At 38.3% G+C, this 18,380-nt stretch overlaps 1 protein-coding gene across 7 annotated transcripts in view; it reads right to left on the bottom strand.

The window, feature by feature from the left end:
- The window catches only part of KSR1 (kinase suppressor of ras 1), a 1,687,803-nt gene that overhangs the window by 214,461 nt on the left and 1,454,962 nt on the right, over positions 1-18,380 (bottom strand). The window lies entirely within an intron of this gene.

Raw genomic sequence — 18,380 nt, 5'->3', positions numbered from 1 at the left:
AATGACACACCACCTATGACACACTGCTTTCTGTGCAGTAATATGCCTCTTGCAAATGAATTATGTTCTCCGGCTTTGCTTTGATTTTCAGGCTTCTGAAATTAGGAAGGAAAATCCAAAGTGATATAAGAGAATGTAAACTGCTGGTAAATGGCCATTTTGATTTACTTAGTTCTACGCATAAAACTAAGAAAGGCTGGTAAAATCCATATACTCTTCAGGTTTACAATAATAAAGCAACTAAATTAAGTGCAGTGATGCACCTGCGACCAAATTATTGAGACACAAAATTATGAAATTATTAACCAAAATGCAGGGTCTTTACTTTTGGCTGTCACTTATGATTTTAACCCAAAGTTACAGAACACTTACCATAAGATTTCCACCTCATTTTCATTTAAATGACAGTATACAGTTCTATTTGAAAGGGGATTTCACAGTCACTATTCCAGTCGAGTCAAACTGCACAAAGTGAAAAATTAACAGCTGTGATGCTCAAGAGGTAGTCACATGCACTTAGACACTTACCAGGAAAGCACTAGACACATGCAGTTAGACACTAACCAGGAAAGCAAGAAGACTGGTAATCCTAAATCACACCACTGTTTTATTCATGTAGCATTCCAAATACATAATACTGATAAGCGCTTTCATCTTAAGGCACTCTACGACTTCTTCAGATAACAAGAATCACATCCAGTCATTCCAAATACATAATACTGATAAGCGCTTTCATCTTAAGGCATTCTACGACTTCTTCAGATAACAAGAATCACATCCAGTCAACCAAAAAAAGACTGTAGTTAAGGGCCAATTCATTCAAGTAGCCCGACTAACTACACCGATAGATGATTTTCTAGATAAGGGCAACACTCTTAATAATATGCTCCTAAGAAGGGGTTATCTCAGATCTTTTATTAATAACTCCATGGATGAGGTGGTTTGCAAATGAAGACACAATGTATATAAGCCCATTTTATTAGGGACTAGAGACTTGCACCAGGAAAACTACAATATTAATCCTAGTGACGTTTTAGTTACCCGTGAGAATAGAAACCCATTAACTGTAGCTGTTTCAGTGTGTATTCAACTGGCCATTGATTTATTAGATGGGTACTGGACAAGATTTGGTATACTGCACATGGATGCTTCGACCCAGAACTAAAGATGAATAATAAACCAACTATTACATATAGAAGAGGCACTAATTTAAAACACTTATTTGAAACCAACCACAAACACACACACAATACACACAACAATGGAATGTTTAGATGTGGAACGTGTCATTTTTGTAAAGATATACTGTGTACTTTTGTAAAGATATACTGTGTACTAACGTGTGCCTTATTAATGGGCACACTTGCAGGATTAGTGGTAAATTTAATTGCCTGACAAAAGGAGTAGTATATGCTGCCTTTTACCAAAATTGTACAGTATTTCACATAGGCAAAACTGAATGGACACTGAAAGAAAGAATGTACGAACATTCATGTTGTTAGAACAGGCAGCAAAGTTTATGCCTTGTTTAGACATCTCAACACTTTTCCAGAGCGTACTTTTAAGTTTATTGTGCTTGAGAAACTGAGTCCAAACCCTAGAGGTGGTCCTTGGGGTTATTCTTGGAAAGGAAAGAACTCCTATGGCAATTACGCCTGAATGTGCACAACTACCCTGGTTTAAATGGGTCTATATTATATTATCAACAGGTGAAAATGTCGACTCTGACTTGTTCGACACCAAAATGTCAAACTACAAAATTAGGCAACGGCCAAATCAATGATTTCTTTCCAACGGAAAGAAATCGGTTGGCCAAACACCAATGCCACGGTGATTTGGCAGTTTGCTAATTTTGTAGTTCGACATTTTGGTGTCGAACAAGTCAGAGATGACATTTTCACCTGTCGACAATATAATATATAGACCAATTTAAATGGTATTACACCTATAAACAGTATTTTGAAGCTAAAAGCTTATCATTGTTAAAAGACACATATTTGACTTAAGTTTTTTGTGTTAAAGTTTTGGATTTTATTTATTTTAGTTTTTTAATTTACACAGCAACAATACCTTTTTTACTATGTACAGGCAATCACTTTTTTTTACAATTAGATCACTTTAAAAATGTTGGTGGAAAATGGTCATATGACTTTTTTGTATAAAATGGCTGAATGAATGGAATCTTGTTAGCCAAAAAAATCTTAGAATGCCTTAAGACAAAAGCGCTTATCAGTTTTATGTATTTGAATGTTTTTTAATGGATTTCTACATGAATAAAACAGCTGTGTGGTTTAGGATTACCAGCTTATGTACTTCTTTTGTTCCTAATAAGTCTGTGAGTTGTTTTTTGGGATTTTTAATAACCAGGAAAGCACCAGGAAAGCATCAGTGATCAAGTCACTCCAAGTGCATCAGATGCATCTTGTCATTGCTTTGTTACAATACTAATATCCAAATCATCATCTACAGTGTAAAACAAGGCCAATAATCCAAAAAACAAAAACTGAAGAAATATGTTCAAGTAAATTACTTTATTGTACATGGTCAGTTAAGCGTTATCATCCTTGAGAAAGTACTTCCTCAGAACTGATTAAACAATTTTAAACTAGTATTTAAAGCTAACAAATTAAATCACATAGTAAAACAATGCCAATTATAGAAAACCTTTCAGAGCAAATCTACCCAAACTGCATACCATTACCATTATAAACAATAAATTCGCATTGCAAGTCGTGTCACCAAAACATTCACAGACATGTTACAAATATTTAAAAAATGTAATTATTGTATAACATTCAGAGCATAAAAATACATATTTATAAAATCATAATCAACTAGCCCTCAGTTTTAAAATACTTGTTATAGAAATAGCTTGATTTAAACCTGAAAAATGTGTAGTATTTAATTTCAGCACAATTCTCTAAGTTCCAGATATGTTTTCCAATCACCACTGCTGTTACGTCTACATACTTACTCTAAAAAACATGAAAACATTAACATTTTTGCACAGCCCACATGATTAGCCAAAACATTATTACTCGCATCATGTAAATATCACTGATATGCTCAAGAATCCTTTTGTTTAACTTACTTTAGTCTTTCCAACATAGAAATAATCACATGATAAGATATTTGCAACATATATAGGTTCATAGGTTGGTACTAGGCTCATGAGTGATTTGTAACAGACGAGTACCAGTAAGAGTGAAAGGGAAGGTCTACAAGAGGGTAGTGAGACCAGCTATGTTGTACGGGTTGGAGACAGTGGCACTGACAAAAAGGCAGGAGTCAGAGCTTGACGTGGCAGAGTTGAAGATGCTAAGATTTGCACTGGGTGTGACGAGGATGGACAGGATTAGGAATAAGTATATTAGAGGGTCAGCCCAGGTTGGAAGGTTTGGAGACAAAGCCAGAGAGGCAAGATTACATTGGTTTGGACATGTGCTGAGGAGGGATGCAGAGTATATTGGGAAAAAGATGCTTAGGATGAAGCTGCCAGGTAACAGGAAGAGAGGAAGGCCTTAGATAAGGCTTATGGATGTGATGAGAGAGGACATGCAGGTGGTTGGTGTGACAGAGCAAGATGCAGAGGACAGGAGGAAATGGAAACAGTTGATCTGCTATGGCGACCCCTAACGGGAGCAGGCGAAAGAAGAAAAAGAAGAAGAAGGTCGGTACTAGGCTATCAGCCCTAGGGCCTATACAAGCCTAGTCATAACAATTCCCTGGATATTTCTTCCCACAATATTTATTTCCCTGGACTCCTGTCTAGCAGGGTGACTGACGTGATCTCCGGGGTGAATTTCCTATCTCCCATCCAATTGTCAAGGTTTCTTTTGAAGAGGGCCAAGGAGTTGCTCTGCTTGACATGTATGGGCAGTAAATTCCACAGTATGGGGACTCTGGGTCAGGAACCTATCCCTCCAGCATGTTTTGTTCATTGTGATGACAAGGTTTAGATCCCTGGAGCGTGTGGCTCTGAGGGATTGGGATTTCTTCAAGTGGAGCATGTCCAACAGCTCAGGGTTTGACATGGCCTTGTATGTTAAGAAGAGATCGCCTCCGAGTAGACAATATGCCACAGACTATAGCTGGAGTTGTTTTAGACGGTCAGCATGGGGCATCTGCTTTAGGCCTGTGATTCTTTTAGTGAGGTATTTCTGCAGCCTTTCCAGCTGTTGCAGATGTCTTGTGAGGTACATACCAAACAAGGCGTTGTACTCTATAATGGGTCTAATGAGGGATGAGTATAGTGGGACAGTGACCTCCTTTTTTCTGGATGAAAAGCCCTTAGTGATGAGGTGTGCCACATAGGATTTCTTGACTGTTGTGGTGATGTGGTTATCAAAGGTGAGACCACTGTCCACCTGTGTCCCTAAAGTCTCTCATCACACTTTCAGTGTTTAGTGTACTGCCACCTATGTGGTAATTCATGGGTACATGTTTTTTCCCAAAGGGGATAACTATACATTTCTTGGCAATAAGCTTGAGCCCATGGCACTGGCACCAAGCATCTGTTTCTGTAAGGCCCTTTTGTAGAATATCCACATAATTTGGGGATTCAATAATGGCTCCCAGTTTGCAGTTATCAGCGAACTTTGTTAGCCAGAGTCCCTTAGTGTTGGCCTGTACTTCAGAGAAGTAGATGCCAAACAAGAGTGGTCCCAGGACTGAACCCTGAGGTACTCCACTTGTCACTTGTCTGGAGCTGGATTTGGAGTCGGCTACTTTTACAGTCTGGGTTCTGTCAGTAAGCCAGTTGGCAACCCATCGAGTGATGTAGGGATTTATGCCCAGCTTAGTAAGTTTATCTATGATTCCAGAGTGGGGGATGGTGTTGAAGGCCTTGGCGAGGTCCAGATAGGCGGTGTGGACTGCCTTACCCTTGTCCATACCTCTGAAGACGGATTCAAAGACATCAACCAGGGTCAGGAGACAAAATCGGCCCTTCAAGAACCCAAACTGGGTGGGGTCCAGTGTTTGAAGGTTGCCAATGTTTTTGATTATAAGTACCATGATAATGCGTTCCATGCAGAACAGGCTTGTCAGACTCATGGCACGGTAGTTCCCGGGATCCAAGGTGGATCCCCCCTTGTGGAATGGGATAACTGTAGCTGTGCGCCACTCAGTGGGCATGAAGCCTGAGGTGAGGCTGTGATTAAACATGACACTCAGGTGAGGTGCCAGTTCATTTTGTAGTTCATGCAGTACACAGCCCAGGATGTCATCTGGTCCCATGGATGCTGTATTCCTAGCTTTGGGGAGTGCCATGATTATCGGAATTTGGCAATCTTTCAGTATTGAGATGGGCCCTTTAGGGGGTGAGAGGGGGATGAAGTTGGCACTAAATCGATCTGCCAGTATACTGGCAATATCCTTGGGATCAGTATATTTAATGCCATTCTGTTGTAGCTCAGAGCATATCTGAGCGTTGCCATTTAGATTCTTGACATAACTATAGAATGCCTTGAGGTTGTCTTTGGAATCTTTGGCAATTTTATAGCTTTGGAGGATTTTATGAGGGATCTCAGCTTCTTACTGAGGCTAGTAAGGGAGTTTTTTGCATCCTGGGATTTTCCTCTTTTCTGCAACAGTTTCTTTCTTCTGTTGTATAGTTTGTTTATGGCAGGGGACCACCAAATTGGCTTCCTTTTTTTGGAGGAGAGCGTCTTGGTTCTATTTGGGATGGCACGATTCATGCACTAGTGGATGTGCTCGTACAGTGCCTCAGTTTAGGATTCAGCAGTCAAACTTTCAGCTCCCATCTGCATGGGTGCCATGAAGTTTGTCACTTCTGACTTGAGCAGCATGAAGTTGGCTTTGGAGAAGTTTTTTACAGAGGTTTTCCTTACTGAGGGGGGTGGGGGTGGGATGTGGATGTCAAGGGTAATTTGCGTATGGTCAGACCTGACCAATGAGGGGGTGACCACTGGTGTGGAGCATCAATCTCCCATGTTGGTAATGACCAGGTCTAGGATATTGAAGTCCCTGGTGGGACAATGGATTAGTTGATCCAGGGCGTTGGAATTTATGAATTCCAAGAACCACTGGGAAAAGGTGTTGGTACCAAAGTAGTTTTCCCAGTTACTGGCAGGGTAGTTGAAATCAACCAGATGTTTGGTTGTATCTTAATATTTTCCAGTATTCTTAGAAAAGTGTAGTGAAAATCTTGAGGCATGGTGGGGGATCTGTAGCAAGCTAAAATTTGGATTGCAGTCTTACCTAGTGTTAGTTGCACCTGGAGAATTTCAGAAGCACTAGTATGGCAACTACATCTCCCAAGACACAAAGATTCTAGAACAACCCATAATATTCATTAAAGTGGAATCACTGTTATACCTACAAGGCTTACAATGCCTACATTTAATTATTTTACTACCAAAACAATCCTGCTTAACAGGGTATCTTTCCATAATTTGCTTGAAATTGTAACTCTTTCTAAAGGAAGATAATGTTTTTTTCACACAATTTATTCCTCAATTCCTCATTAAAGGCAATATATCAACTCTTTCTAACAATATTTTTGATTTGAGTTGAACTTACAGGTGAAAAACAAGGCCATGATTGTATTAAAATGTCCAGCTTTTATGCCAGAACCAACCTTCATGAACCTGGGGTTGTCAGCTATCCTCAGAATACGCTGGAATGTATCTTTCCAGACAAAACTTAATTCTTGTCAACTATATTCAATAAATCAATATAACCCCTATTCTTCAAGCAGTTTATTCAAGAAATTAATCTTATTTAAAAATCATTCTCAATAGAGGTTAAGTCAAAATATTCTAACCATGTGTTCTTTCACAAAGCTTCACTTTTATGACATAGGATGAGTACTCAGATAAGAGTTACTAAAAGTAAGTTTTCTGTAAATCTTATATTTAAAACATCCACTCGTCACATTTTTAAAAATCATAATATCAAGATAATTAATTCTATCCATGCTGTAATTCAAAGTCCATCCATTCATCCACAATCCCTTTCCCAATTTTGCAGATGGGGTTGGAGTGTCTGTAGTCCCACTTAATTAATCAACGCATTTCTGGAGTTCTTGAATATCTCAATGTTTATAAAATAAAAATATCCAGAAAAAGAGTATATAATAGAGTTAAAAACACAGTTCTGCTCCCATTGCCAAAGAATAGTGTTAGCAAATACTGGGGCAGCTGTTGCTCCCATAGCTATACCCATTAACTGTTGGTAATACTCGGTGTCAAAGTAAAGAAAATTGTTATTTAAAACAATCTCCATCAATTCATATAACATGGTAATTTCATGGTGTGATAATTTTGTGTCACTAGAACTCGCTTCATAAAACCACAGTCCTTACTATCCAACATAAGCGAAATGCCATCACTAGCATAATCACTTCTAGACAGTACATTAAAAAAAACATCTGGAATCCTTTAAATGTATTCTTTATCATTAAAGAATGCTTTTAACACAGTATCAGCATAAATAGCAAACAGGTCAGTCTTAGAGCCATTAGCTGCCACTGTTTGCAACAATGAGGGGTCTAAAATATACTTATGTACTTTTAGAATCCCAACGATGGCAGGTACCAATGATTGTTGACCATTAAAATATTATTTATTAATACTGATTCCTTGTTATAAATACAGAATATTCAAACAGCAATCAATTTTGGAACAGGCGATATTAATTTCATTCATAGCTACTATTGTATAAGTGTTGTCAATCATTAACAAGTCAAACATGTTCTCACAGTTTACAACATAAATTCATAAATACCAGCCGGCTCCCTTTACCAGTATTCATTATATGCAAAGACTTATCAGCAGCCAAACATAATCATTCTCTTTTTTTTTGTTGAGTTGTAAAATCTCCAGTTTCTTTCCTGGCTCAATTTATGAAATTCTATCCTCGGAATTTATCCTTTATATTTCTGTCATTGTCTTGTAACTTGATAAAGCTTGTTTGTGCCATCTGATGATTCAATCTAGTAGAGTTTCACTGATGTAGTGTATGCCATTATGACTGTTCCTTTAGCCTCTTTGTTAGCCAACCACTATTCCTTCTTAGCCTGGTCCATCTTTTCTATCTCTCACTTCTTTCTGCACTCCTCCTTGCTCTGATAACTTCCTGGATTTCTGCATTTCTCCACCAGCATTCTTTCTGCACCTGGCCTGACTGCATAAGTGTTCTATCATCTTCATACATGCTGTTTTGAGACAGTGCCATTCCTCTGGCTTCCATTTCCTCTTATTCCAGCGGTACTATAGTCATGAGCATTTCCTTGAATTCCTATGTTTTCATTCAACATACAGGTCTTCAGGTAAGTCCCTGTTGACTTTAACACCTTCTCTGACAACAACTTGCAGCTGACTGTGACCAAGAGTGGTCTACACTGCGGACAGACCATTTCAATAGAGGTTAACATTGATTTGACTCAATGCTCTTTATATACTAGAAGGAGGTCCAGCTGAATTGCATGCTGAGCACTCTTGTCTGTGATCCTGTGACTGTTTCTCTTAGAAAGCAACATGTTGACCACCATTAACCTGTCTACCAGACAGAAGTCTAGAATTGCCCCTCCTTCATTATTGTTGCCCCAACCTCACGGACCCTCATTAGCCTGTTCTGTCTGTTCCATTAAGAGCATTCAGGTCTCCCAAAATCAAGACCACCTCATTTTGTGCTCCTTTATCAAAAAGGTCTTGCAACTGCTGTCTGACTCCCTTCTTTTCTTCACTATCATAGTCCACCTGTGAAGAACAGGCTGAGATAATGAAGACTGCTCTATCTCTACACTAGATTCTGCCTACCATGAGTCTGTCACTTATTCTGACTACATCCCTCACTACCTTCAGAAGACTCTATCACCATCATTTTCTAGTCTATCTACTCCAAAAGTAGCAGACTATGGATTCTTGGGCAGCTCTTCCACCTTGTCTCCTGGATACAGGGCCTATCCAGTTTTCTCCTTACCATCATGTCATAAACATTTACAGGCTGCATCTGTCAGTGAAGTTACATTCACTGTAGCAGTCCTTAGTTCATTTTTGTTAGAGTGATTTTTTTTTTATCCGGCTTTCATTTAACAGAGCTATCCAAGACTAGGCAATAGGCTAGTCATTAGCTTACTGCTCCTGGACACACAGTGGTCAATATAAGTATGAAGCTCCCTCCCCATGGGTTCCTGGAGTACGTCAGGTCCTCCAACCCACTTAACACATGTCCTTTTGTATATATCAGATAAACTCACCATATCAACAAGATCCAATTTTCACACTGCTGAATTGCTAGCCCTGACATGGTCTGTAACCTGTTTTCCATGTATTCCTAGCTAGAGGATACAGTGCCCCACAATTGATCCACATGACTCTTAACCCCAACCCTCCAAAGGCGCTACTTTGAATCTGTGCTGCTACTTAAGGCTCAGTGCACTTTTGTGTGCATTCTGTTGGCAGATCTCTCAAGTTCAACTGTGAGGGTTGGATATGAAGCCGGTACCTTCCATTCTGGAGTCAGAAATACCAAGCATGTTTTTAGGAGGTTGGAGGAACCTCACACAGACAAGGGGAGAACATTGAAAATCTACAGAGACAGTGACTGGAGTTCAGGATCAAGCCATGGCTGTTACGTATGTGAGGCAAAGATATTAACCATTATACTACATTTCATACTCTGAAGATCAAAAGATGAAGTTGCACTACAATTTCTTCTAGATATGAAAATCATACAGCTGTGTTTTATGGAGGGCTCTTGTGCACTGCAACCTTTGTCAGAGACATGAACACAAGGTGAGGGCAGGTTGGTCTGTGTACAGATAATGCATCTGTAAGCTGCCAGGCTTTATTACGACTTCTGCCAATCACAGATGGCCAGGGCCGGTGTTAGCATTTTGGGAGCTCTCAGCAAGTTTCAAGTTGCAGCCCCCCTAGGGACTTCCAGTGTATCACCCTGCCACTGCTACCCCTCCTAAGCAACCTTTTAGTTCATGCTGCAAGCTTTTAGAAGTAGTAGATAGTCTGACCTGTAGCTACAATGTTCTTGCATTGCAAAAGGGCAGTGTACCACACTATGTTCACCCATCTCACAAAGGAACGTTCACAGTTACTCATATTTAGTTGCAACAATGATACATCACAACAGCTCTATGTAACTGTCTGGACTTGGGTGAAATGGCACCCTAGGCCTACTGTTTCAGAAGCATACACACATACGCTCAAGTCCTCCCCTCTGTTTCCCCCCATGTTGGGCTCCTCATACGATGCACATTACTTTTTTTTCTTTCTTTTCTCACATTTTGCCTTATTATTCAGCTTTTTCAAAACACCATAACTTTCTATCTTGTAAGAAGTGCATTGTTCATTTTCTTTCTCTTTTTACACAACATTTTCATCCAATGATGGCATAAACAAAAATTATGATCAAAAGTAGAAATTCAGTGTTTCTGTTCAGCTTTAGTTTTCCCGGCATCCTTTCAACACACCTTTCCTAACCAACACAGCACAGTAGTAATCGTTTAGGAAATAGCGCAAAAAAGACAGGGTCCAAGAAGCCATATGGTTACAGATGCTCTGGGATGCACTTCAAAGCATTTTCCCAACCGTTTAATCCAATGGTGGCCTAAACTAAAATCATGAGTAAGAAAATAATTTCAGTCTTATTTTTATTTTTTGTCTTTCAAGGAAAGTATTAAGTTGTGCCCAAGGCTAAATGGTCAACGTTGACAAAACAGTAGCTCATAATAAATTAATAAACCAGTTGTGAGGATACACAGCTCTATCCCAGAATACTGCCTGCCTCCCTAACCTCCCCCCAAAAAAGACAGTCACTGTATCTCACTGGTGCTAGATTGGGATGAAATCAGAGGTACAAACTGCCACTGTCATGTATTTCAAGAAACTGCTGACATACATATACATAGCATGCCTCCTCACCCGTAGCCACCTAAGGCAGCCACTGATATACATGCATGATGTATGATTGTGAGAAAAGTGAAAAAAAATAATGATTACAGTAATGTATTCTACTTCACTGCTCCTAGACAATGCACTGCCCCTACAGAAGTTGTAGTAACCTTTTTTGTAGAACTGTGAGGTCTGGCAGAAAAGTAAAACAAACATTAATCACACTATCCTTCAGCAAAACATAAGCTATACTGATCTCCTGTGCACACCTATAAGGTTTTACTGTGATGAAAATTAAAGTAATAACCACACAATCCTCAGCCACCCCCCCACCCCCACACACACACACACGTAAGCTACAGTAGTTTTCTGTACACACACATCTAAGAATGGCTGGTTTTAGAATGGGTATAGTTGAGAGCAGTGGCCATTATCAGTTTTATCCTAACAGGGTCATATCACAGCCCTGTTCAGGTTAAAGAGCATAATCAGAAAAATTAACACATGTTTTTCTCTTCATTTTTCCCCAACCAACAACAGCTTTTGTGAGGCCCCCCACAAGGTCAAATATGATTAAGAGAGCCTCTTGTATCCATTTATACAGTCTAGAGAGTATGGGCCACCAGAATCCTAGAAGATCCAAGTGTCAGAATGTTTTATGATATATTTTATGCCTTACTTTTGAAATATAATTACTTGTTAGCTGTATTTCTTACTGATACCCAAGAATCACATATGTGTCCTAGCATTACTGGTTGTATGCACAGATAAAAATCAGTGATATTTTTTACAAAGACACACACAAGTATAAGCCATAGCAATATTAGTCTTGTACTTGTTTCAGCAAATAGCAATACATTGTGCAACACTGATACTCCTACACCATATCAGTGACTGCTGTTTAGCAGTCATCAAACAGCAGCACGGGTAAGTCACTTTTACTTACCTCATCGAGGAGTAATGCATATATGTCACTGTCCCTGATTTCACAGACCTTCCCTGATTTTGCTCATAATTTTGATCTGTCCTTTGAAAAAAGTCTGATTTGCTGGTCAATCATTCAAAATTACAGACTCAATAAATCCAGACACCAGAGTTTTATACTTATTGTCCAAAAAAATGCATGTTGATGCAATAGCTCTTATTCTATTAACATTTTAAGTGAAAATGTAGAACACAAACCTCAGACTCTCCACGTTACAAAAATAATTTATTTAGAAGAAAAGACAAACGGTGAGCGCTTTCGCGTATACTCTGATACGCTTCTTCAGACAATATAACACTGAAAACAGTCAGCATATTTATAGGGAGACATTTTAAGTGAATTAGAGTAATATTTAAACTGTGTTCTTGATTTTGAGACTTTATTCTGCTATTAATTTTGACACCAAGATGAATTCTTCGGCAAATAAGTTGAGAGTTATAGTATTGGGTGTTCTGCCAGTATTTATAAAACTCTATGAAAGAGAAAACTGTCCCTGAGGAAAGTATGCACTGAGATTGGTCACTCTGGGCTATTGATCTCTCTAGTGCTTATCTTGCTCGTGTTCATTTTCAGCTTTATCCTAAAAGGGTCATATCACAGCCATGTTCAGGTTAAGGACCATAATCATGAGATTAATACATTTTTTTAATCCTTGTTTTTCCCCAACCAGCAGCAGCTTTTGTGGGGCCCCCACACAGTCAAGGATGACTAAAGGTCCCCCTGCAGCCACAGGTATTGCAGGTACCTAATGCTGGCTATGTTGTTAGTTTTAGTGGAAATAAACGTCCACCAGTAAGGTTTGTGGCACTATATCAGTGGTAAAACATTTAATGGAATTGTGAAGCCTGTTACCTGATAAAACACTGTTACTATAACCAGAGATATCTTTGAATTTTAAAGGAGACACAAATAAGAGTTATTATCCACCTGGTTTCTTAAGTATATAAGATTGCTGTACTATATTTTGTTGGCTTGACAGACATGTTACAAAATATCAGGATAACATAACTTGCTGTGTTTGAGGGCCCCTCAGGAACTAGGGGCCCCCAGCGGCTGCAGGGTTTGCTGGTGCCTAAAGCTGGCTATGTAGATGGCCTACAAAAATACTTAGAGACATTTTAAATCACTACTGGAGTGCTATGGGACCTAGTCCTTGAAGCAGTCAAGTCACACAGCACAGGCTTTACTACACTGAAAGGGGATTTTTCATGAATTCTAGTGAAAGGTTCTACCTTTTCTGGATCACCAACAACATTTTGTTGACCCAATTACCTCATTTTTGATAAGACATAATACTGGATAAAATAAAGACTAAACTACTTTCTAAATGTTGAGGATGTATCTAACTCTCTAACAGACTCTTGATTAAAATTCTGAAGCTGTATGTCATAAGGCAAACACATATGATTAACCTTTAACCTTCAGTATTTTATCTGATGTGCTGCTTTAAGATAAATAAACTTCATTCAAGTCCAAATGCATTTTCTTAAATCCAAGAAAATGTTATTCATTTAATTTTATTTCTGGACAGAGATGGGAATAGATATATTTCTGCTAATCTGCAGTTCACAGTAAAATTACCACATGCTTGCAGTTCTTTATACACTGTACCAGACTACTTTCACTGTTTATAACAATTTAAACTCCAAAAACTTTTATATAACTCAGAAAATGAATTTTAGTTACTAGCTAATCATCTTTGATTCATATTTTGAACTTCGGAGCAAACAAAAAATAAAATACAAATTTTAAAAAGCAGGTTTCTTGAATTACAGATGAATTTAATCACAATACATAGTTTCTTTTGCTATGTACATGAAACCCACTTGCATTAATGAACCAATTCAAAGTAATTGCTGAATGTTTATGGAGCATAATTAATTAAATTAATAAAGAGTTGAAAGAATTTATCTGAGAGGAGAAAAGAACAAGAGTTAAATGGGATAAATTGATTTTCCCCATAGAATAAGGTGGTTTAGAACTGCCTGACTTGCAGGGATACTTTAAAGTTCTGCAGTTAACTCTCAACATAACAAAAGCAGAAGGTTATACATCAAAGTGGAAAGAGGTGATGATGAAATATGAGGGAAGTTCAAGATGAAGAAGAGAGTTAGATTTTGGATAAGGTCCTTAAAAAGACTTACAACAACCATACAGAATATTATAGTCATAAAGTAGCATAAAGTATTCTAAGAGGTAAGTTAACATGGGAATGGAGAACGGAGATTTTACCAATAGGGATGGCAGCGGTATAGAAAATAGGCAAGAGGAGGAAGGAACCTAGGTATTAGCAGCATACAACTAGAGAGAGAGAACTCAGAGCAGGATGAGGCCAAGCAGACATTTGGACAGCAGGTTAAAGACTGCCTTCCCTAGCAGGGAATGATTACAAAGTATAGGCAAATAGAAAGAAACAGGTGAATGGTAAGTGAAAGATCAGCTACTGAAGAGTTTTTAGGCAAGTCTAGTTCAGAAATTGCTGTTAAAAGGGGATAATTAGCAAGTCATATAAAATATTGCATAATAATATAAAAATCAATCACAGGAAGTCAGAAAAAATGGGTTAAGAGAATGGGGTCTATATTACAACCATGAAAAGTCAGTTCAGCCTCCGCTAATTATATATACCAACTCCGAGATCGCACTACAGTGAGGAAAGAGAAAATTTTCCAATCTTCACTGTATCGCAATCTCACTATAACAGTTCGTTGAATGGCATTTTCGATGGAAAATGCCATTTGTTGAACTGACTTTTCGTGGTTGTAATACAGACCCAAGAGAAAGGAAAGGTAATATAAAAAGAACAATGGGAGGGCATGGCTCCCAAGTAGCAACAAAGTCCAGAAAGTTTAGGATTTTTGCTTGGAACTGCTTGCATAGATACTTTTACAACCCAAGCAGACTTCATAGAATGTTTCCTCAGTTAGACAGCAAATGATGGAATTGTGGTATGACAGACAAAAGTATTTGGGAACATGTTTTTAGAGATGTAGTGAGTTGGCAAATGTTATAAATTCTGTACAGAGCACTTTGTCATAAATCATGAGAGGCCAAGTGTTTATAACCAAAGAAATGATTATTTTCATCTGAAATGCAGGAAATTAATTACTTAGACATAGTAAGGCATTACTGAGTTTAGTGCAACTGGCTACCAAAAAGCAATTACTAGAAAATGAAAATCTGAACAAACAGTAACTGAAGCAGTGATTATAAAGGAGATAAAATAACTGGAAGTGGAATTCTTAGAAAAGGGAAGGTGCAAACTACATAGTAATAAATGGAATTTGTGGGAACAATACATGCAGAATAATGTTCAGGAGGAGGAGTGAACTTTGATTAAAGGCAGAGATTAAGCATCATATGCAATACTGGAGTGAATGAAAATAGTTAAAAAGAAAATGCATGCATAATGCATGAAAACAAAAAAAGTTTGTTTTGGTTTTTCTTGTTTTTCTTTCTATTATTGTATGCGTACTTATGGCATTGTCTACAATACAGGAATTTAATTGTTTGTCTTTTTGGCTTTTCCCGGTTAGGGGTTGCCACAGCGGAACTCCGGTCCGCTAATGATTGGCAGTAGATTTTTATGGTGCCGAGTTGCCAGCCCGACGCCCAACCTTCAGCAAAGGCACGCCCATTTACACATGTCTTTCGGAGGCCACTCGACCGCGGGGAGAACATGCAGACTCCACACAGAAGGCGCTCCAGTCGTGAATTGAACAGGAGAACCTCTTGCTGTGAGGCAACAACGCTACCGCTGTACAACCGCATCTTACAATACAGGAATTTAATAAAGATGTTAAAAAAGTCAGTGCTGAACTTTAGTCATACTTTTTTGCAGTACCATAACATACACACAGTTAAGGTTTCTTTAATGTTAATAAATGTTGACCATTGGTGCCCTATATGCACACTCAAATATATTTCCTACCACCCAGAACTTAGCATAGCATATGCTAGAAACAACTTTCAAAGAGCCACATTAAACATTTTTTGCAAAATATACTCTCACAAGACTATAAATGTATTTACTGCAGTTTTGTTACTTTACTACAGCTAACAAGTACTAATGTGAAACCATGGTAAATTAATTTGTATCAACAAATTCTCATTCTTATCTCAGCAAACAATCATCCTTATATCACAGTTCTATATGAAAAGTACTGCTTCACTCTCCAGCATTATCCATTTTCCTCAACAGCTGCAAATAACTTTCCCCTCCAGTGAGAGGACTTTCATTTTAGTTACAAACCTTGACTCAAGGGACAAGGGGGCTGTATTCTTCCACTGGTTTCCATTATAAGTAATATCAAGTGTGCTCATTATGTATCAGTTTGAAATGACAGTTGTGGTATTAAAATATTAATTATTTGACTATGACATTATGAAGATTTTAGTTCAGTCATTGTTACTATCCAGTCTTTAAGGCATACCAGTCAACCTGAAATTCTTAAGGCGTAGGGTGGTTTGAAATACCCACAGTCTTTACCACTTGTTCAACTTAAGACTTCTTTAAATTCTTTGACAAAATGGTTAATTGCTGTGGTCTATGGTAATTTTGTCAAGCACCTTTTTCTTTACAAAGTGGACAAATGTTCAGATACATATTTTATCACATTGTTGAGCAGCTTTGATTTGGAAGAACTGTAACAGCAGATAAAGACTACATTCTTCACCTGGTTTGTCCATTATTTACCGGCTAAGCTCCAGTCACTAACCATTAACCTCCCAAGTCCCCATAACAACTGGCTAAAGCTTGCCCCGTGCATCACTGAAATTAGTCACCGCTTTCAAACTACCTTCTCATCAAGAAGGCCATTCCCCGCACCTACCTCTATTGTACACTTTTCTACTGACACCTCCATTAATTCTTCACTGGTTACTGACATTTCATTTGGGTCAACTCCACTGACTCTAACCTCTTCTCTTTTAGTTTCTAGGTAGCATTTTACTCATGCTTCCACATGAGGGTCAACTCCAAGTTTGTGTAACAGATTAACTTTTAATGTTATACTGAGTACAAAATATTTTGCCAAAGTCTAAGAAGGCCACACTTCCTCAACCCATCAGCAATGACTACTCAGTTCAGGTATTCTACTGGATTTGACTGACATTATTTTATTTTATTTATTTTTATTTTATGACATGACCTTCCTTTGTGCATCCATCTTGTCTAGCATCCAGTTTCTCACAAGCTTCCAAAGATTTTAAAATTTAGTTGAAATCTGACTCATGATTTCACCTACAGCTGAGATCAAACTGCCCTCCAGTATTACTAATAAACAGTGATTCAATATAGAGGTGGTGACATATGTTCCCTTGCAAAACATTTTGAAGCCATGCCCATAAGCTTTGCATCTGCAGTGCTGCAATTTTATGTAACAAAATAAGAGATTTAGTACAAGTGAAGCAATTCATCATGCCAAAGACTTTTATACCACTGAAGCATTGTCAGCATGTTAAGTTTCACATTTTCTTTCTGTAATTTATTAGCAAACGGCACTTAAAAACATAAAAGCACATACAAGATGTACATGAACACAAAAGGTAATCAATGTTTCTAAACTTTTCTCATCGGTATCCCTTATTTTACTCTGACTCTAACCAGAAAAGCAGAGCAGCTAACCAATGGGATTCATTCTGCATGCCAAGGGGTGGTTCAGGCACTTGTTTAGTAGTTGTGTGAGGGATCCCAGTGAATAACGGGAGTACAGTCAGTTGAACACCATAACTGTAAGTAAGGAACATTATGTCTCACATTACTGGCGCAGAAGTACCATGTCAGTAGCACTCATTCTACAGAACCTGATGTGGGATGTATGCATCCCCCCCAATATAATACTCTTACTCTGACTACGTGACTTGGGGATGGGTGTAATATCAACATTAGGCGATTCCTAATTAATGCACTCAACCCTGAGGCCATGGGACCTCTGGGTAAGATTATTAATATATATATAAATATAGTTCCATTAAAGGTAACTAATGAGCTAATCTTAGCCATTTTATTTATGAGCTCATCTGGTGTTCTTTCCCTAACTAGCCATGCATACCTAGCTATTTCACCCACGACAGAAGGAATGAGACATGAAATACAGACCTCAGGTTTTAAAGCATTCTCCCATGGGCTATGAGGGTAAAGGTGGGCACAATCAAGTGAATACCAAAGTCAGCTCCTGCCCCATTAAGTCAAACTGAAGTACATCACTTATCTTTCATAACACTACGAAAGATACCAATGTACATTGTGCCCTTTCCTCTGGTTTTCAGCTTCAGTCCCTTTTGTTCCTATAGAGTTAATTTTGAGGCTTAACAAAGATGATGTGATAATGTCCATAACACTAAGGAGTACAAATCACAACATTCTCTCACCTTGTCTACAGAATAAATTACTTGCATACCTTCACCCTTCAACATGTAATATTACGCTTAATTTTCTCCATAACTACAGATATGTGTAGTCTGAACACCATTCAAGTCTCATTCTGTGCCCTATCCTCTAGGACCACATGGTACAGCTA

The sequence above is a fragment of the Protopterus annectens genome, chromosome 13.part0, assembly GCF_019279795.1.
Source record: "Protopterus annectens isolate FY-2018-M chromosome 13.part0, PAN1.0, whole genome shotgun sequence".
NCBI lineage: Eukaryota > Metazoa > Chordata > Ceratodontiformes > Protopteridae > Protopterus > Protopterus annectens.
This window is presented reverse-complemented; position numbering and strand designations above follow the sequence as displayed.